The sequence below is a fragment of the Cydia amplana genome, chromosome 2 (assembly GCF_948474715.1).
Source record: "Cydia amplana chromosome 2, ilCydAmpl1.1, whole genome shotgun sequence".
Taxonomy (NCBI): Eukaryota; Metazoa; Arthropoda; class Insecta; order Lepidoptera; family Tortricidae; genus Cydia; species Cydia amplana.
In genome coordinates, this window is record NC_086070.1 from 8,282,640 (window position 1) to 8,300,998 (window position 18,359).

Here is an 18,359-nt window from a genome sequence, read left to right on the forward strand (position 1 = left end):
TTTCCATATTTATTAGAACAGGTTTTAGTTTCTTAAGTTTTGTGCATAGTTAGGAGAATTTCAAAATTATTTATTACAATATTTATTAAAAAATATACTGATGGCGTGAAATCAAAATGCTTTTTAAATGCCCAACTGCCTATGGATATAACAACTTACAAGCATTATCCACACAGACTAATAATTATAAATACAACAATGTTATATCTCGCCTAAACTACTGACCTTGTTTTAATAACAAAATTTAGCATGTTTTTAGAAATTAGAATGAGAGGCAAAGTTACAGACCGAAATCGAGACCGAATAGAACGTGGGCATGGGAACGCTTATGTACCTAGTAGAAAAAACTCTGTAACCTTTTCAAGGCCAAAGTACAGATTCGATTTCGATACATTTGGTTTGCGGAAAGGTTTTCACCCTAAGGATGAACATAGGCTGTAGGCAGTGTAGGCCTTTTTTTTTAAATCAACGTCGCGGGGCAGAAAGTACATTGATACAAGCCAAGCCAAACGTCAGCCACTAACACTGCCAGATATACATATCATAAAGTTACAATATTAAAGCAGTTTGAAATACAATATACCTGCCTCACCTCTTGTTCACCTCTCTTTCTTGATGTGTTAGTGTGCCAAAGAAGTAAATTAAATAGCCACATAGGTACTTATTAATGCGCGTTCAAACTACGCGTGTTCAAAACTGGCACATTCTGTACTATTTAATTTTATTTATTAAGTACAACCACAAGATAAGGGTAGGGTAATGAAATTTTCATAAATTAATACCTAATGGTTACTTTCATACTCGTATCGTCGCTATACTTACTCAACCTCATATCTGCAACAATCATTTGAAGGAAATGTCGCTTTTCTTTCATTCGCAATACGGGTGTTTTTGTCATCAAATGAGTGTTGCAGATCCGAGATTGAGTAAGTATAGCGGCGATATATCTCAGTGCAGTTGGGTGATTCTCCTATCTATACAGACGTACACACGTAAGCATACAACGTAGGTAGTTGGAACTAGTGTCCAGTTTGAGCTTTCCACATAGATCAGTATAAGTATCAAAGTTTGAAGTGAAATATAAATACACTCAAGATCGATGAAAACGGATTAGTGAGAACATGACATGTTTGAATTAGTTACACTTAAGTGTTATTTAGGTACTATCACATTTCTTGTGACCAATTATTCTTGCTCATCCTACGAGTATACACTAATAATTCAATCAAGCGTCCGTTTTGTTTTCTTGTGTTAATATTATAATGATAAATCATACTGTTACGATGACATTACTTATAGTTGTTAAGTAAATGTCATGACCTGAATGAATGATAACACCCACGTGAGCTATGATCAAAGTCAACATGTTGATGTGTGTGGTAGCTTGTAGGTTTAATTTTAATAATCAATTTTGTATAAATGTGGTATAAATGCTTTGAACTACAACGATGATTTGTACCCACATACATAAGGGCTTCAGGTATTTAGTAAGTACTTACCTATTTTTAATATTATGTAGTATCAACACTGTGAACTTAAAGGTCAATTCGAGCTTTAAATAATTATCACTTTTCACACTGATAGATCAGAATCACATTGGAAACAGATCAAATAACTAAAACTCAAATTGGCCTATCTGGAAGTATGTATTGTCTGTGCCTACATATCCTACCGCTCTTCGCTTTAGTAGACTTGTGTACCTACAAGTTTTAGTTTTTACTAAGGCAGTTTCCGATTAGGTTTAATCTTTGGCTCTGATGTAAATGTGTATTAGAATATTTAGAAACTGCTGTACCTAGTTAATTTATTTAGACTTTTGTAATATAACCGCTACTTAAAAGAAAACTGCCAAAATGATTAAATAAACTATGCCTGACCGAAAAATGATTTAATTTATAATACTTTCCAAGCATTTTTTTAGAATATTAAACCAGCACAACTAAAGTCAACTTGATGGGGTAGGTTGGGGACATACAGACAGACACCGTAATTTAAACAAGAATAATTAATTAATTATATATTAAAATAAATATGAAATTTAAATAATTTAAGTTTGGGTAATTCATTGAATTCTTGAATATCTATCAGACTATCATTATTTTTACATATTTTACTCATGAGAGAGACAGTTTTCTTTAATTTTTAGCACCTAAGTACGAGTAAAGGTACCTAAGTCTACGGACTCTACGGGTAAGGAGTTCCAACGTCGAATACCCTGAAAGATCTTAAATGGGGTACTGATGGGGTACCAGATTCCACAGGCGTGTTATAGGCGCGTTGCCAACCCTTTAAAACCTACACCACTCATCAATCATAATACATACGAGGAAAAAATAAACATCTCGTATTTACATACGTAAAATAATTTAAAAAAAAAATCCAAAATTAATAATCCGAGCTCACTTGCCACTTTCGTCCCATATCTATTCTCCCGTTTCTGTCCAAAATACTAGAGGCCGCGGCCCACAAACAGATCTCACACTTTGTTCATAGCAACAGTCTCCTGTCACCGCTGCAGTCTGGTTTACGGTCTGGACACAGCACCACCACCGCGCTACTTAAAGTAACAGAGGACATAAGACTCGGTATGGAATCTTCCAAAGTTACGGTATTGGTGCTGATAGATTTCTCCAATGCCTTTAATGCGGTAGACCATGACCTACTTTTGGCTACTCTTACTCATTTGCGGGTTTCTTCTGATACGACAAAGTGGTTCTTCTAATATCTTTCTGATAGATCCCAGGCAGTCCGTGCCAGCCGCTCGTTATCTGATTGGTCTGAACTGAGTACTGGAGTACCTCAAGGCGGTATTCTCTCTCCTTTTCTCTTTTCAATCTTCATTAATCTTATTACCCCTAAGATTCGATGCTCTTACCATTTGTACGCAGACGATCTTCAGCTGTACACGCAAGTTGACGTAGAAGATATAAACACGGCTATCTCAACAATAAATGCCGACTTGGATTACATTGCTGAGTGGTCTGCTAGCTTTGGCATTTGTGTAAATCCAGCTAAATGCCAAGCCATAATTTTAGGTAGCCAGCGGCAAATGTCCAGGTTGAGTACAGTACCTGTTGCTCCAATCCTTTTTGAGGATACTTTAATTCCGGTGAGTAGTCGGGTTAAGAATCTCGGATTAGTTTTAGATTCCAACCTTTCCTGGTCTGGTCAGCTCTCAGAGACAAGTCGGAAGGTCACAGGTACACTTAGAACTCTTTATAAATTTAAAAACTTTCTACCTGTAAGCACGAAAAAGATGTTAGTGCAGTCCTTAGTGTTACCAATAATAGATTACGGGGATGTGTGCACCACTAATGTCACTCAGGAATCGCTTAATAAACTAGACCGTCTTCTCAATAACTGCATTAGATTTATATTTGGTCTTCGTAACTACGATCATGTCTCCTTTTACCGCCGGCAGCTCAACTGGCTTTCCATCCGTCGTCGTAGGTCCTTCCGGATCCTTTGTGTCCTATTTTCGATCCTGTTTGAGCCTTCTGCTCCAGGATATCTCAAAAGTAAATTCGTGTTCGACACTCCGCGCCCAGGATGTGAGCTGCATACCTCCCGCATTCTCAAACTGACCATACCTTCTCACCGTACTGGTTTCATGACTCATTCTTTCGCCGTCCAGGCTAGCCGTCTTTGGAATTCACTCCCTCTAAATATTAGACAAGCTACTAGTAAGTTTTCTTTCAAGCGGATGTTACGTAAGCATTTGCTAAAGCAAGAGTTCGAATAATATCCATCATTATTATATTTATAGTATGTATTTTATAAATATGTGGTAGTTTATATATATTTTATTTATTTATGTAATTTATAAGTATAGTTTGCTTTTTTTAACTCACTCAATATATTTTCTCTCTTTGCACCAATTGAAGGTAAAGTTTAAATAAATAAATAAATAAATAAATACGTAAATATGTCAATATTTTTATTTTATTTTTTGCTTACTTTTATAATTGAATTTGCTAATGAGAGATAAGATGACATTGGAAACTTGCCACAGCTGCCTGTATCTACAGAGACCACTAATATGCCTCTACTTTAGAGACAGATTTATCGAGCTAGAATTTCTTGCACGCGAGCATTCCCCGCTTGCCCACAAAGAGAAGCCACTTAGACAAATGGCTTGTCAACCAATCAAATGCTACTATACTTACGAGACATGTATATTACATCAAACCTTCCCAGAAATGATCAAGCTAGGTCTTAAAATTCACGTGTACTGTAGGTTCTCTTACAAAGTAATACTGAATCGGTACCTTGATATTATTTAACTTATTATTCGCTTGATACTAATACGAAAAAAAAAATACCATACATTTTATAGTAAAGTCAATAATAAAATCCATTGGCCTTTGCGTCTATTGCAGGCGATTTATGGTGCAAATCGGAGAGACAATGACCTCTCCAGACTTAACACCGCCTGGGACGGAATTAAGGAAACGCAGGGATGCCCAGTAGGGTGGAGCGAAATCCAAAATTCTTGAATATAGCAATGGAACCCCTCTAAAAGGATGTCTAATTTTTTATTGTTTAAGGGAAAAATAATAAAAAAAATATTGGTATATACTTTTAGCCCTCTACTATTCGATTATATACAGCAATATTTGTATATTTTTAATAAATTTAATTTATGCTTATATTTTTTATAACAAGTTTTATTCATTAAATAACATCTTTTTGTTACAGATATACTCGATTCCTATACTTATTTTTGTTTATAACGTATATTTTTATGACATGGTAAAACCACGTAAATAGAGGTTTTATGGAAAAGGCCCTTTAACCCGGATATTGTGCACAAATTGCAGTTTACAACTTATTACAGAACCGTGAAAACTATTTTGAACGTGATAAGATAATTAAAATACTACTAGTAAAAGCAAATATATGCCTAACATACGTGTGAACATGACCCAAAAAGGGCGTAAGCGACGCCGAAGGGCAATATTTGACGCTCATTTAAACATATAAGTAACCCATTTTTTGCAGTAAAATGATACTTTTCGTAATCAATAACACCGTTACTTTGGCACAAGAACGTCAAAAAAAATAACTCATATAATTTTTTTACACTGTAGCATTTTCCTTGTTTTGCATGAAATTGCTGTTTAATATGAAAGTTTGAAATTTTATTATTTCATAAATATTGAAAAAGGCACAAAAATTTTGGTAATAACTTATTAAATGCTTATTAAGTATTATATAATTTCAATAAAATGTACACATGTTAGTGAAATAGTATATTTAAATAATTGATGAAAATTTACCTTTATTAATTTCTTTAGCGGCTGGGTAGAGGGCTAAAAGTAGTGTTTATTTTGAAACTTGATATAATCACTATAATCTACATGACAAACTGCAACTTTTTGTACCGGTTCCACATTGATAATCAAATTTTTATTTTTTCCCATACAACGACGCTCCACCCTAATGCCCAGCACCTGCATTACCCTCTCGGCTTCACTGTCTTAACCCACAGGAAAGGCGAGCCAATACGTGTGGAGGCAGGTCGGCTGCAGGAATCTGCCGCTTATTTCAGGTTGGACCCTACTCGCGCCTTACGGTAACTCCATTCCGGGATATAATTTTGGAGTATCCTTCTCCTAGATGGATTGCAAGCCAATGCTAAGAGGTCCATCTCCCCTGTGACGAAACAGCTTTTTGCTTCGTTTGTAAGTGGACTTAGTCGCCTCGTACGACACCCTTATCCCATGTGAGGGTTGGCGCTATTCTAAAGCCGGCCACCACACGGCAATAAAAATACTAGTTACATATACAATACAACCTACACTTTCTGTCACCGATCGACAACATACCTATAACTCACAAAATACCAAATGAACTCAAATGCGGTTCAGACACTATTATTATGAGTGATATTAGGTAGTAAAATTGTTATTCCTTTGTTCAAAATTTCGTTCATTAAAATATTAAAGTCATTACTTACTTAAGGTTATGTCGTTATTACTGATACTTATAGTGTTTGGAACACAAATGCAAAGCTCATGTTTCATAGATATACGTTAGTTCATTACTGAGAGATAGTTTTTCAGAATAGTATAGTACCAGGCGTAAAAATATCCGAGTGGTTTCGACGTCGCACTGGCGGCGCGCGACCCGCGCGATCTGCCGATACTCCCACCACCGTTACCGATCCCCGCCGCGAGCGCTCGCCCGGCCCGCCCGCACCGGCCGCCAGTAGTAAGGAGCAGCGGTAAACACAACATCTACGGGACGAATGAATCCATTGCAAGCGACTCGCATGTAATTAAAATATGCCATCAAAATATAGCTGCCCTGGAAAATAAAACCTCACGTCTGGAGGTTTTGCTTCAAGATGACCTGTCGTGTGACATATTAGGGATTACGGAACACTGGCTATCGCTGCCGAAACTAAAATGTATACAATTAGATGGATACAAGCTAGGGTCGTGTTATTGTAGGAGTAATGCATTGCACGGTGGCTCATGTATTTACGTGCGGGATAGTGTTAAATGTGTCGAAAATACCGACTTGGTGCATTTATCTGTAGAAAAATATTGTGAGATATCTGCTATAGATCTCATTGAGTATGGAGTAACAATTATTTGCATATACAGAACTAACTTAATAAGTGTAAATGATTTCCTTGTAGTTTTTGAACGGGTGCTCGAAAAAATAAATGAATTAGAACTGCATTGCATTATATTGGGGGATTTTAATATAAATTGCCTGGGTGACGATAACGCACACCTTAAAAAATGGGCCGATATACTCTGTATGCATGGGTTCGAAAATGTAGTTAACTTTTACACGCGCATTACAAAAACCACTGCTACTTCTCTAGACCATCTGTACTCAAACTTGATGGCAGGATCCATCAGTGTTAACCCAGTAACTACCAATCTAAGCGACCATCTAGCAATTAAAGCGGAAGTAAAGTTACGCAATAAAAAAATAGTAGTGAACAACACCCATACATTGTGTAGGTACTATTCAGAGAGTAACCAGGCACACTTTAGCGCTGCCATCTTAAGCGTAGATTGGGCTAACATACTTATAAAAAATACGTGTGCTGATAAACTCGCTACCGCAATCATAAATATAATAATAAATAAATATGAAATATGCTTCCCTCTCCGAAAACGAACCATTAGACAAAACCCATCTTGGATTACAACAGATATTAAACTGTACAAATCCCTTTTATTCGACATTATTGAGTTTAGAAATAAAAACCCAAGTTATGAATTAATTGATGACGTTGTATGCGACATGAAACACCGTTACGATAGTTTAGTCAAGAGTAGCAAATCTCGTCACTACAATAATATTATTAAATCAAGCAATAATGTCTCGAAAGCGTTATGGTCCGTAGTTAACAAAGAACGCGGGAAATACAATAGTTTAATGTTGGATGTCACTGATGCGATCCGAAATGATGACGGATCGGAATTCCCTACAAAAAAACACGCTATGAACGCAATGAATTTAAGGTTTCTGAGCGCTGCCACGGCCTGCGGCGCCCCACGGGCTGACGTCACCTGCGCTTTGCGCGAGCTGTGTGCCGCTCGACCAGCGTCAACGCATACTCTTTCTTTCAAACCGTTCACTGCAGGTGAGGTGCACAAACTACTAACTGTCAGTATACCACCAAAAGCCTCTAAGGACGCTTATGGAATTAGCATGAGACTGTTAAGACTAGCCCCTACTCCCCTTGCCTTTGCCATGGCCGAGCTGTTTAACCGCTGTATAGAAGAGGGAGCTGTCCCAGCAGCACTAAAAATCAGCAAAGTAACACCGATTTTCAAGGGTAAGGGCAAGAGGGGGGAAATTGATGGTTATCGGCCGGTCTCGATCATCCCCGCGCTGTCAAAGGTTTTTGAAAATGGTCTGAGTACTCGCCTTACCAATTTCTTAGTCGCCACGAACGCATTGTCTGACCGACAGTATGCATATCGTGCTGGCCGATCAACGACTTCGTTAGCCCGAGAACTAGTCCGTCGCATCATGGCCGCAAGAGAGTATCAACAGCAAGTAGCCATCTTGTGCTGCGACCTTTCCAAGGCATTCGATGTGGCTGACCACACCGTACTGGTTGCAAAGTTAGGACACTATGGCATTCACGGCTCAGCTCTGTCCATACTTAGAAGTCTACTTCAGAACAGGTCCCAAATTGTGGTAGGCGATAGTGGAAATATTAGATCAGATCCCTCAGAGGCAACGATGGGAGTAGCGCAAGGATCGTCAGTATCCAATATACTTTTTTCACTACTCCTCAATGACCTACCAGATGTGATACAGGCTGCCAACATTTTAATGTACGCCGATGACGTCGCTGCCATTGTAACTGCACCTACCGCTGAAGGTCTAGAGCGGGCCCTGAATGAAACGGCAGCTCAGCTTGCTCAATGGTTCACATGGAACGGCTTAGCTTTAAACCTCAAAAAGACACATTTTTTGCATTGTAATCTTTCGGGCCGCATTGTCACTCCGTTGACAGTCCAAATTGAGGGTAAAATACTCGAACAAACATCCACTACTACATTTTTAGGTTTTGAAATCGATCAGGGCTTAAAATGGGACAAGCAAGTTGACAAACTGTGTGGTAGACTGGGAAGTGCGTGCTTTGCCCTGGGTCGAGTTGCGAAGGCTGTAGCTCCAGAGGTGGCCCGGACATGTTATTTCGCCACCGTACACTCGTTGGTACAGTACGGTGCAGAGCTTTGGGGACGCTGTGCCGAATGGGAGAGGGTCTTTCGCTTTCAGAAACGAGCGGTCAGGATCATAGCGCAGGTACCAGCAAATACCCCGGCGAAAGACCTTTTCAAAAAATTAGGTATCCTCACGCTGCCTGCGATAGTCGTAATGCAGGTAGCCATTTACGTAAGAGAGAACCTGGCAGCATACAAGACGAACAACATGAGTTCCAATTACAACACACGAAATGCCGGAAAACTAGTAGGTATTGATCGTAAATTAGTGAAATCCAACAAACTAACTCACGTGATGGGCCCCGCAATCTATAATAAATTACCCCAAAGTATAGTCGAAGCGCCTAGTTTATACAGCTTTAAATACCGCCTAAAAAACTGGCTAGCTGAGCGCCCGTTCTACAATCACGAGGAATTCTTATTGAATAAATTATGAGTATTAATTATATATTATTACCCACTGTAATGTTGACCTTTAACCGTATTAATTATGTACTAAGTATTCTTAATGATGCTATTATATTTTTCTTCCTTGACGTGTAAAATGACTTTACAAATAAATGAGTATGAGTATGAGTATGAGTATATGTTATCCATCTAAGTAGTATAATATTGGGCATTTTAAACCAGTTTTACTCGCTTCGCTCGTTCACTGGTTTAAAACGCCCAATAGGGGTTTGGTAAACCAATCCTATGACCTAAAATGTCTAATTCTCACTTTGGTCTAGACTTCCCAATCGGGTTTGTTTAACCATCACTCGCCCACTGGTTTAAACTTCCCAATAGGGGTTTGGTAAACCAATCCTATGACCTAGAATGTCTCATAACATGTATGGATTGGAGCGGTTAATTCACATTTTGGTCTAGACTTCCCAATCGGGTTTGTTGAACCATCATGATTAACAGACCATCGAACGGGGAGCGTTTTATTACTTAATTTTCGAACGAGACTCCGTTCCGTTCTCAATCGCGTTTAACGAATGCTCAGTTGGGATTGCGTTCCGATTGTTCAGAATTAGCGTTTTCTCAGCGATATGTTTTTGTATCGTGCTTGGTGTGATTTTAAACACTCATCCTGTTTTGATTCTGTTATAAATATTCAGGTAGTTTGAAATGCATTTTACGACAGGATTGTTTCCTTAGGATTAGAAACAAACTAATTTTATTTAGTTGTTCAAAAATAGCAAAAGCTTAACGCAACACACATCCCAAGGTGGCCAGTCTTAGATGTATGCAAGGACTCCCAGGTGCTCAACCCAGGCGTAAGCCCTCATAGCGCCCCAAGCTGCTGCTCGGTTGACTATGGCGTTTGACACAACATGACTGATCAGCTCGTCAGCGTCACAGAACATGAACGAACCTCCAAGGTGCTGAACCCCGGCGTAAGGTCGCATTTTACGTGCATGAGTGAAACCCCTCCGGGTGTGGTTATCCATACCTATCGACCGCGTAGGTACAGAGTCCCCTCTAGATATGTGGTCAACACTACATTCTTCGGTTGGCCAGGCCAAAGCATGATTTACGTGTTGAGATGTCCGGTCGTCAACATCCAGCAACCTAGGCATCACCATTTTTATTTATATGAAACATAACAAAAAACTTCATAAGCGCGATGTAGACCTGAGCTTGTCATTGGTTGATACTTGTGACGTGGGTATGACGATTGAATTGAATTTTGTTTATGTGCGAATCTGTTTGAATCTTAGTTTAATCGTATTAAAGTTTAAAATATATTACGATGAGACTAATGCAAAATCAGTAGTATGGTGTAAAACAGTTACATCTGTAAGTCATGTTATTGCAAAATCAGTCTTACTCATTGAAAAATAAAGATCAAATTTATTTTAGTATAAAGTTTCATAGGTAGATGTAAACACAAGACAAAACACGGAACTGCATTCAATAATCGAGTCTATGCTTTCGTCCCAGTCATACTTCAAGCATATTACATAAATAAACAAGTGACAGAGTATGGCATACCGTAGATTCAACGTGAGCTGATATCTAATTACACATCATAGAATAAAATAAACGGACTGGTAACTGTTTCTACCTTTGTAAGGTAAACCTCACAATTTTTACTGCAATTTCAAAGTATGATCTCTACCATTTGGTTGTTATTTATTATTAATAAAATATGTGATAATCGAATGTATGGAAACCTTGAGGAAAATATACCTAACACTAATTTACCTAACTGGGAAAACTATCTCCGAAAACAAGTTATGTGAATAAAAATCGTACTAAATATTAGTTCATTGTGTTTCCATATCGGAATAAGAATTAAAAATATTTTCAACGTAACAATAACAATTGGTACACATGACGCCTCTGTATCGTTACTCACGCTATAACGGATCATGTTGCATATTAATACGTAATGAAATAAAGCGACACATGTCGAGGCGCACTTTGTTTGTAATCTGAGACGGTAATTAAAATTTATTCAACAAGGCACCTTTAGTGAATGATTAGTTCTAAATGTCTTAAGGAATTACTTACGTAATAGTGCCATATCAGACCTAGCCCGCAGATTTTAGGTTTCAAATTAGATTGCATTTCATACATAGTGTCTAGTATTTGTATGATATATATATATATGTATTATATATATATATATATATATACATACAAAAGGTAGTCATTATTTTATTTTAAGTCTATCACGAACTAAGCCTGTATATTTGTTCAGATCTGTGACTCGCAAATGAATAAACAAATATAAGTAATTTGTGTTTTTAGTTTTAAGAAAATCGCATCTTTCAGTTAGAAGTGAACATTATAATGTTAAACCTATAATCTATCATACTTAAATATACTTCAGCAATTGAGTACTATCAGCTGTAAAATTACTGGTAAGCAAGTAGACAGTCACTAATGTAATGTAAGATTTTACCAATAAAGTTTTATCCTCAGAATACTCAACCGAAGTCACGGGCAAGGGTTAGTGCTATAATTTAAATATGCTTTGTAATACTTATTTGCTACCGGTTGCGCAAATCGTTAAAAACATGTTTACTGATTTCGCAATGTTAAAACGGATATAATTAGTTATATGATACGTGCACTAACCTAACATCAACATAAATGTAGGGTTGGCAATTTATAACTTAAGACAGGAAGAACTTTATACCAGGTATCGGATACCGGTATTTTTTGTATGGGAACGGAAACGGTATTGTTTCGTTCTTTGCTAATTACTTCATTTCTAATTGGGCAATCTAATAATACGAAGTCGTAACCTAAAAACACAACCGAGTCCAACATTTCGAGTATAAAATAATTCGAAATCGAAATTTAAAAAAAAAAAAAAAAAAAAAAAAAAAAACCGGTTCCGATCCCTGCTTTATACCTTGCAAATTATAATTGTGGACAAAATAATACTTTACAAGCATTTACTGCAAGTAGGCAGAAATATGGAACTTGGCAGCCCTAGTTGTTTTAGCTAAATCATCAAAAAATGTCTATTAATTTACTCGCTTGCTTAATTGTTTCTTTCTTTGCGATTCGAACACAGCAGTGCACTGGGCCAATCCGAAGTTGTTTTTACAGTGTTGTAACATTTTTTATACAATGTACGTAAGTATTATCTAATATTTCATATAATTTTTTCGGTGTATTTAAATTGTGTTACTAAAATATACATAGGTTTGTTAGTAAGTGATTTCTAAATTGCAACTCATACGGCGTAACTGTGTTTTGTTATTGTTTCTATTAAAATATTAACATTTTAATTTGTTCTAGGTCCTCCGATTCAGAATTCGAAAGCATTGCCTCCATTAGCAACACAGCAACGGGCTCAAAATCGAATAAAGAAAAAAGCCAAAAAAGGAAACCTGATGCTTCATGGTAAATATTGAAATTGTTCATTTGCTAATTAGGTATTTTTAACGTAATTATACCCCGGAAAATAAAATAACACTGTATAAATACTTTTCAGGATCGAGTCGGATGGGGAGTTCGAGGAAACGACGAAACAGAAAAAAGGGAAAAAGACCTCAAAACCAAAATCAACCAGGTACTAATGTCACAACTTTATTCTTGACTTTTTTCAACTCAATAATAATAATAAGAATATAATAATGAAACTTAAACTATTGTGATGTCCAATATGTGATAATAATTATTCGTTATTTAGTATGATCATATTCCTAACAACTAACTATTGGTTGCAGAACGCCCTCCACCGCCGTACCAAAGAAAAAGGCTTCGAAGATCGATAACCCGTTCGAGCTATTTCCGGAAGATGAAGGTTTAGAAGCGTCCTCGGCATCGCTGCTAGACTCCTCTATCGTTCAGCGGGTGGCCAACGGACTGACGAAACGGACCCTCGAGCTTGACGGTGCGTTTTTCGTGGAGTTACGCGTATACAAAACTGACGACGTGCGCCGTGAGTTACCCGAGAATAGATGGAAAAAAGCTCTTTTGTCAATTAAAACTCAACTTGACTCAGATACTCCTCCATGGGAAAGTTTGATTAAGTTCACTAAACATATAAAATCACTTTTTAAAGACACCGAAGCAAAATTTTATCTCAATAAAGATTAAATCGTGGTTTCTTTCTGAGTTGGGTTGGGTTTACTTTAAATGTAGTATTTTGTTTTGTATTTAAATATCCCTTCAAGTGGCCGGAACCGGCTCCGGGCAATTACGTCAATTAAATTTGAAAATCTACAAACTCAATAATATGAAGTATGTCACTTGACGGGATATTTATCTTACATTTAATTCATATGGTTTTTGATCTATTAATTAACTAATCAGCTCTAGATAAATTAAATTAGGTATGCCTTTCTGCTACAATTGTTCGCTTAAAGTCGCAAAAAATAAATGGGTAGGGCACTTGAGAAGTACTAATCATAAGAATAATTCTCAAACATCACTAACTGATGGCGTGGTTGAAATTACGTCGGCTTTTAGAGGGCGTATATCGTCTTATAGAGTACATGGGTCCGAGGAATTGAGATTTGCTAAACCTGAAGTATTTTTAGAATCACTAAAATCAAAATTAGAGAGTATTATAAAATCACGTCTGCTAAGACACATTTGCCTGAAAATTAACTTTGAGTACTTCTGCAACTTTTTATTATTCAAAGATAATAAAGAGGAAGTTAAATCTTTTACTACGAAAAATTTCGCAATACATCAAAATTATGATTTTGATGATATGTACCAAATAGTAATATGTGACTTAAATAAAAAAATTGAAGAGTTCCAACAACGTGACAGCGGATGGACTTTCCTAACCAATGAATATTTGGAAATAAATATTAATAAATATCAGCCATTAAAAGGATCTTCGTACATAGATTTACCCAAGTGTATTAAGAACAAAAGATCTTGCATTAACATACAGAATAAGGATGATTTTTGTTTTCTGTGGTGTGTTGTGGCTGCTCTCTATCCTTCTAAAAATCATAAAGAGCGTACAACCTCATACCCTCACTTCAAGGATGTGTTGAATATTGATAAAATAAATTTTCCAATTACTTTCTCAGGTATTCGTACTTTTGAGCGTAATAATGTTGATCTAAGCATCAATGTATATTCCTTAAAAAATAATCGCACAGTTGTTGGACCTCTTTATAGATCTGAGTATAATAGAAATAAGAGAATTAACTTACTCTTAATTGAAAAGGGTGATAAATCACACTACGTTTTAATAAGCAATTTGTCACGACTTGTTCGTGCACAAGTAACTAAGCATCATGGTAAGCTTTATTTTTGTGAAGAGTGTCTCTTGTTTTTTCCATCTAAAGGCACGATTGAGAGTCATACATGTAGTGGAATTGCAACAGTGCTACCCGAAAATGGTACATATCTTCAATTTAAAAATTTTGAACGCCATCAAGACGTGCCTTTCGTAATTTACAGCGATTTTGAATCAATTTTAAAACCTTTCCCACCATGTGAGCTTGAACAGAAATCAGCGGAGAGTTTTACTTTAAATAAGCAAAAGCATATACCAGCAGCGTTTGCTTACCATATAGTTTGTTCTTATGACAAAAGCCTAAACCGTTTTGTCCAGTATAGAGGATCTGACTGTACTTCTAAATTCCTAAAGTATTTGTTCAGACATGTTCAGGAAATATATGAAATCTTAAATAACGAAATACCATTGATTTTTACCGAAGCCAATGCTTTGGCACACAGGAACGCTAAGTTTTGTCACATTTGCCACAAACTTTTATTTGCTGACAAAGTAAGAGATCACTGTCATTTGACGGGTTTATATCGCGGGGCCGCCCATCAATATTGTAACTTACGTTACAGCGTCCCAAAATTTATTCCTGTATTCTTTCATAACTTATCAGGTTATGATTCTCATTTATTTATAAAAGAGTTAGGCAAATGTTCAGGCCCTGTGAAAATAATACCAAAAAATAAAGAAAACTATATATCCTTTACTAAGTTTTTAAAGATGTCTGATGACCAGTATGTGCGAATACGTTTTGTAGATTCATTTAAATTTCTGGACACTGGTTTAGAAAAATTAGCCAAGGGACTAACTAAACCAGATTTCCTTCACTTAAACACTTTTTTTCCGGATGATATAGTCAAATTTAACTTACTAACTCGGAAAGGGGTCTATCCTTATGATTATATGACATGCTGGGATACGTTTACGGAGACTAAGCTACCTTCACAAGATTTATTTTTTAACTCGGTAACCGCAGAGAAAATTAGCGATGAAGATTATAATCATGCACAAACAGTGTGGAATACATTTGATATTCAAAATCTTGGTGAATACACCGACCTCTATCTTAAAACGGACGTATTGCTCCTATCAGACATCTTTGAAAATTTTCGCAAAACTTGCAAGATTAATTATCGCTTAGATCCTGCATTCTATTTAACCTCTCCCAGTCTTTCGTTTGACGCAATGTTGTTAAAGACAGGTATCAAATTAGAGTTAATATCGGAATTAGAAATTATTCGTTTCATTCAAAAAGGCATTCGTGGAGGAATTTGTATGTGCTCACATAGGCATGCTGTTGCAAATAATAGATACCTAAAAAATTATGATCCAAAAACGCCGGATTCGTTTATCATATACATTGATTGTAATAATTTGTATGGATATGCAATGTCTCAACCACTGCCCGTGTCAAATTTTCGCTTTCTAGATAACTCTGAAATTTCACAATTAGATATTATGTCAGTTTCAGACAATTCAGAATTTGGCTATATACTTGAGGTTAATTTATTATATCCTCAATATTTGCATCATGCCCACAACGATTATCCTTTTTGCGCAGAAAAGTTTGTTCCCCCAGGAGGAAAAACTACTAAATTAATTCCTAATTTGTATGATAAATATGAGTACGTTATTCATTACGTACACTTAAAAACGTGCGTGCAGCATGGTTTAGTTATTTCAAAAATACACCGTGTGCTCACCTTCAGGCAAAGCCCCTTTTTAAAAGAATATATCGACTTAAATACTGAGTTAAGAATAAATGCACATACACAATTTCAACAGGACCTTTTTAAATTAATGAACAACTCGGTGTTCGGGAAAACTCTCGAGGACAGTGAACGACGGATAGACGTTAAATTAGTAAATCAGTGGTGTGATGAGCGAAACACCACGAAAAAGTTTGTTACAGCAGATAAATTGATAGCTAGACCGAATTTTCACAGCGCCACAGTATTTAGCGAGAACTTAGTTGCCGTGCAAATGAAACCAGAAAGAGTCGTTTTAGATAAACCTATTTACGTAGGATTTACAGTATTAGAACTTTCCAAAAAACATATGTATGATTTCCACTACTCTGTAATAAAACCTTACTATGGCGAACGTGTTCGTCTTTGCTACACTGACACTGACAGTTTTCTTTATGAAATTAAAGTTCAAGACTTTTACAGCGATTTAAAAAATCATTTCTTAGATTTTTTTGACACTAGTAATTATAGCCCTTCGAATGGTTTCCAGATTCCGTTGCTTAACAAAAAGATTCCTGGTCTATTTAAAGATGAATTAGAAGGAGAACTTATAACTGAGTATGTAGGATTACGTTCTAAGCTGTACTGCCTTACCAGTACACACGAAAAAAAATATTTCATTAAAAAAGCAAAAGGTACAAAATCGGCTGCTATTAAAGAGTTGACCCTTGACGACTACCAAAATGTACTGCTCTTACACAATAAGATAATTAGGAAAAAAAATGTCCTGTTTAAGTCTATTAAACATGAGGTTTTTACTCAGGTGGTTAACAAAGTTGCTTTATCCAATTCAGATGACAAAAGGATCATATTACCGGACAAAGTTTCAACCATGGCTTGGGGAAACAGTTGTTTTTTGTGACGAGTATTACAGATTTATCTAGAGCTAATGAAATCATTACCTTATTTGAACTTTATATATTGTAATGTTACGATTATGACGACTTTGTATATTTTAGTTAAGACGTTTCCAATATGAAATATTCTTTGCGATTTTAATCCAATAAACTTTAAACAACAAAAAATCTGAGTTTTTCTACTTTTACCTTACTTCCTAGAGCGACTAATCCTTTATTTTATTTTAGTAATTAATTACAATAGAGCATAAACGATTAAAATAAACATGTAAAGATATACATCAAGTAATCATTTTACCAGACTAGATACAGCTTATATGTAAGTATATTAAGGTTGATTTTACATTCTTGTGTTCAGTAAGACAAATAGGTCAACGTTCTAAGCGCAATTTGCAACGTAATACTTAGCTTGATGTTAGGTAAACAACATAAGACATGTTTTATAAAACGTGAGCAATGCTAACCTAATTGCAAAATGCGAAGCTGGCAAAATGTTATTGTAGTTTGCTTTACGTTTATTCATTCAAAAAATTTTAACTTGACCGAAAACACATATTTACTGGTAAGTATAGCTACAATATTTAAGTAAATATTTTATTTTTCATTTATTAGAAGTTTTGTTAGTAAAAAGGGCATAAAATTTCTAATTGATAATTTTTGTATTTAAATTAGATAACATCATGTGTGAGCATTGTGATCCCGAGGACCCATTCGACCATGCTCAGAACCCCTGGGAGACAACTCAAACGTTCGAGCAAGCGTATCCTGAATTGGCTAACAAACCACAGCATAGTCCTCCACCATTAGCATCAACATCATCTGCTGATCCAAAGAAAATCAAACGGAAACAGCGTACAATATCTAAACGGAAATTAAAACCTTCGTCTTCGTTTGTTAAGAGTAGACCATCTAATTCAAATTCTAATCGTCTAATTCAAATTAGAGTTGTGGATTTAAACAGCGAATATGAAATCTCACCCGACAGCGACGGAGAAGATCAGAATATGATATATAGTGCTCAGTACATAGTGCGTGACCAAGTGGACAACATTATGGATTCTGCATTAAGTTTAATAAATCAAATATCAAAGTCGTTGTTAAAGGATAATTTTTAATTGTATTTTCTACTAGGGATTTATAAATAAAGGTTTATTGATAAAAATGCCTGTATTATTATTTATACATTTATTTGAGTTAATTACAACATAGGTAGTTATCATTTTAATATATCATTTTCTAAACAAAACTTTTTTAAACATATAACATTTCTTAATGCACAATGTTTATTATGGTAAACACAATTATAAGTTTGAATATCATTACAATATTTTGCTGATAAAACATTTAA

General features: G+C 35.9%; 1 long non-coding RNA gene across 1 annotated transcript in view; it reads right to left on the bottom strand.

The window, feature by feature from the left end:
• Positions 1-18,359, bottom strand: part of LOC134658807 (uncharacterized) — a 104,519-nt gene that overhangs the window by 74,988 nt on the left and 11,172 nt on the right. The window lies entirely within an intron of this gene.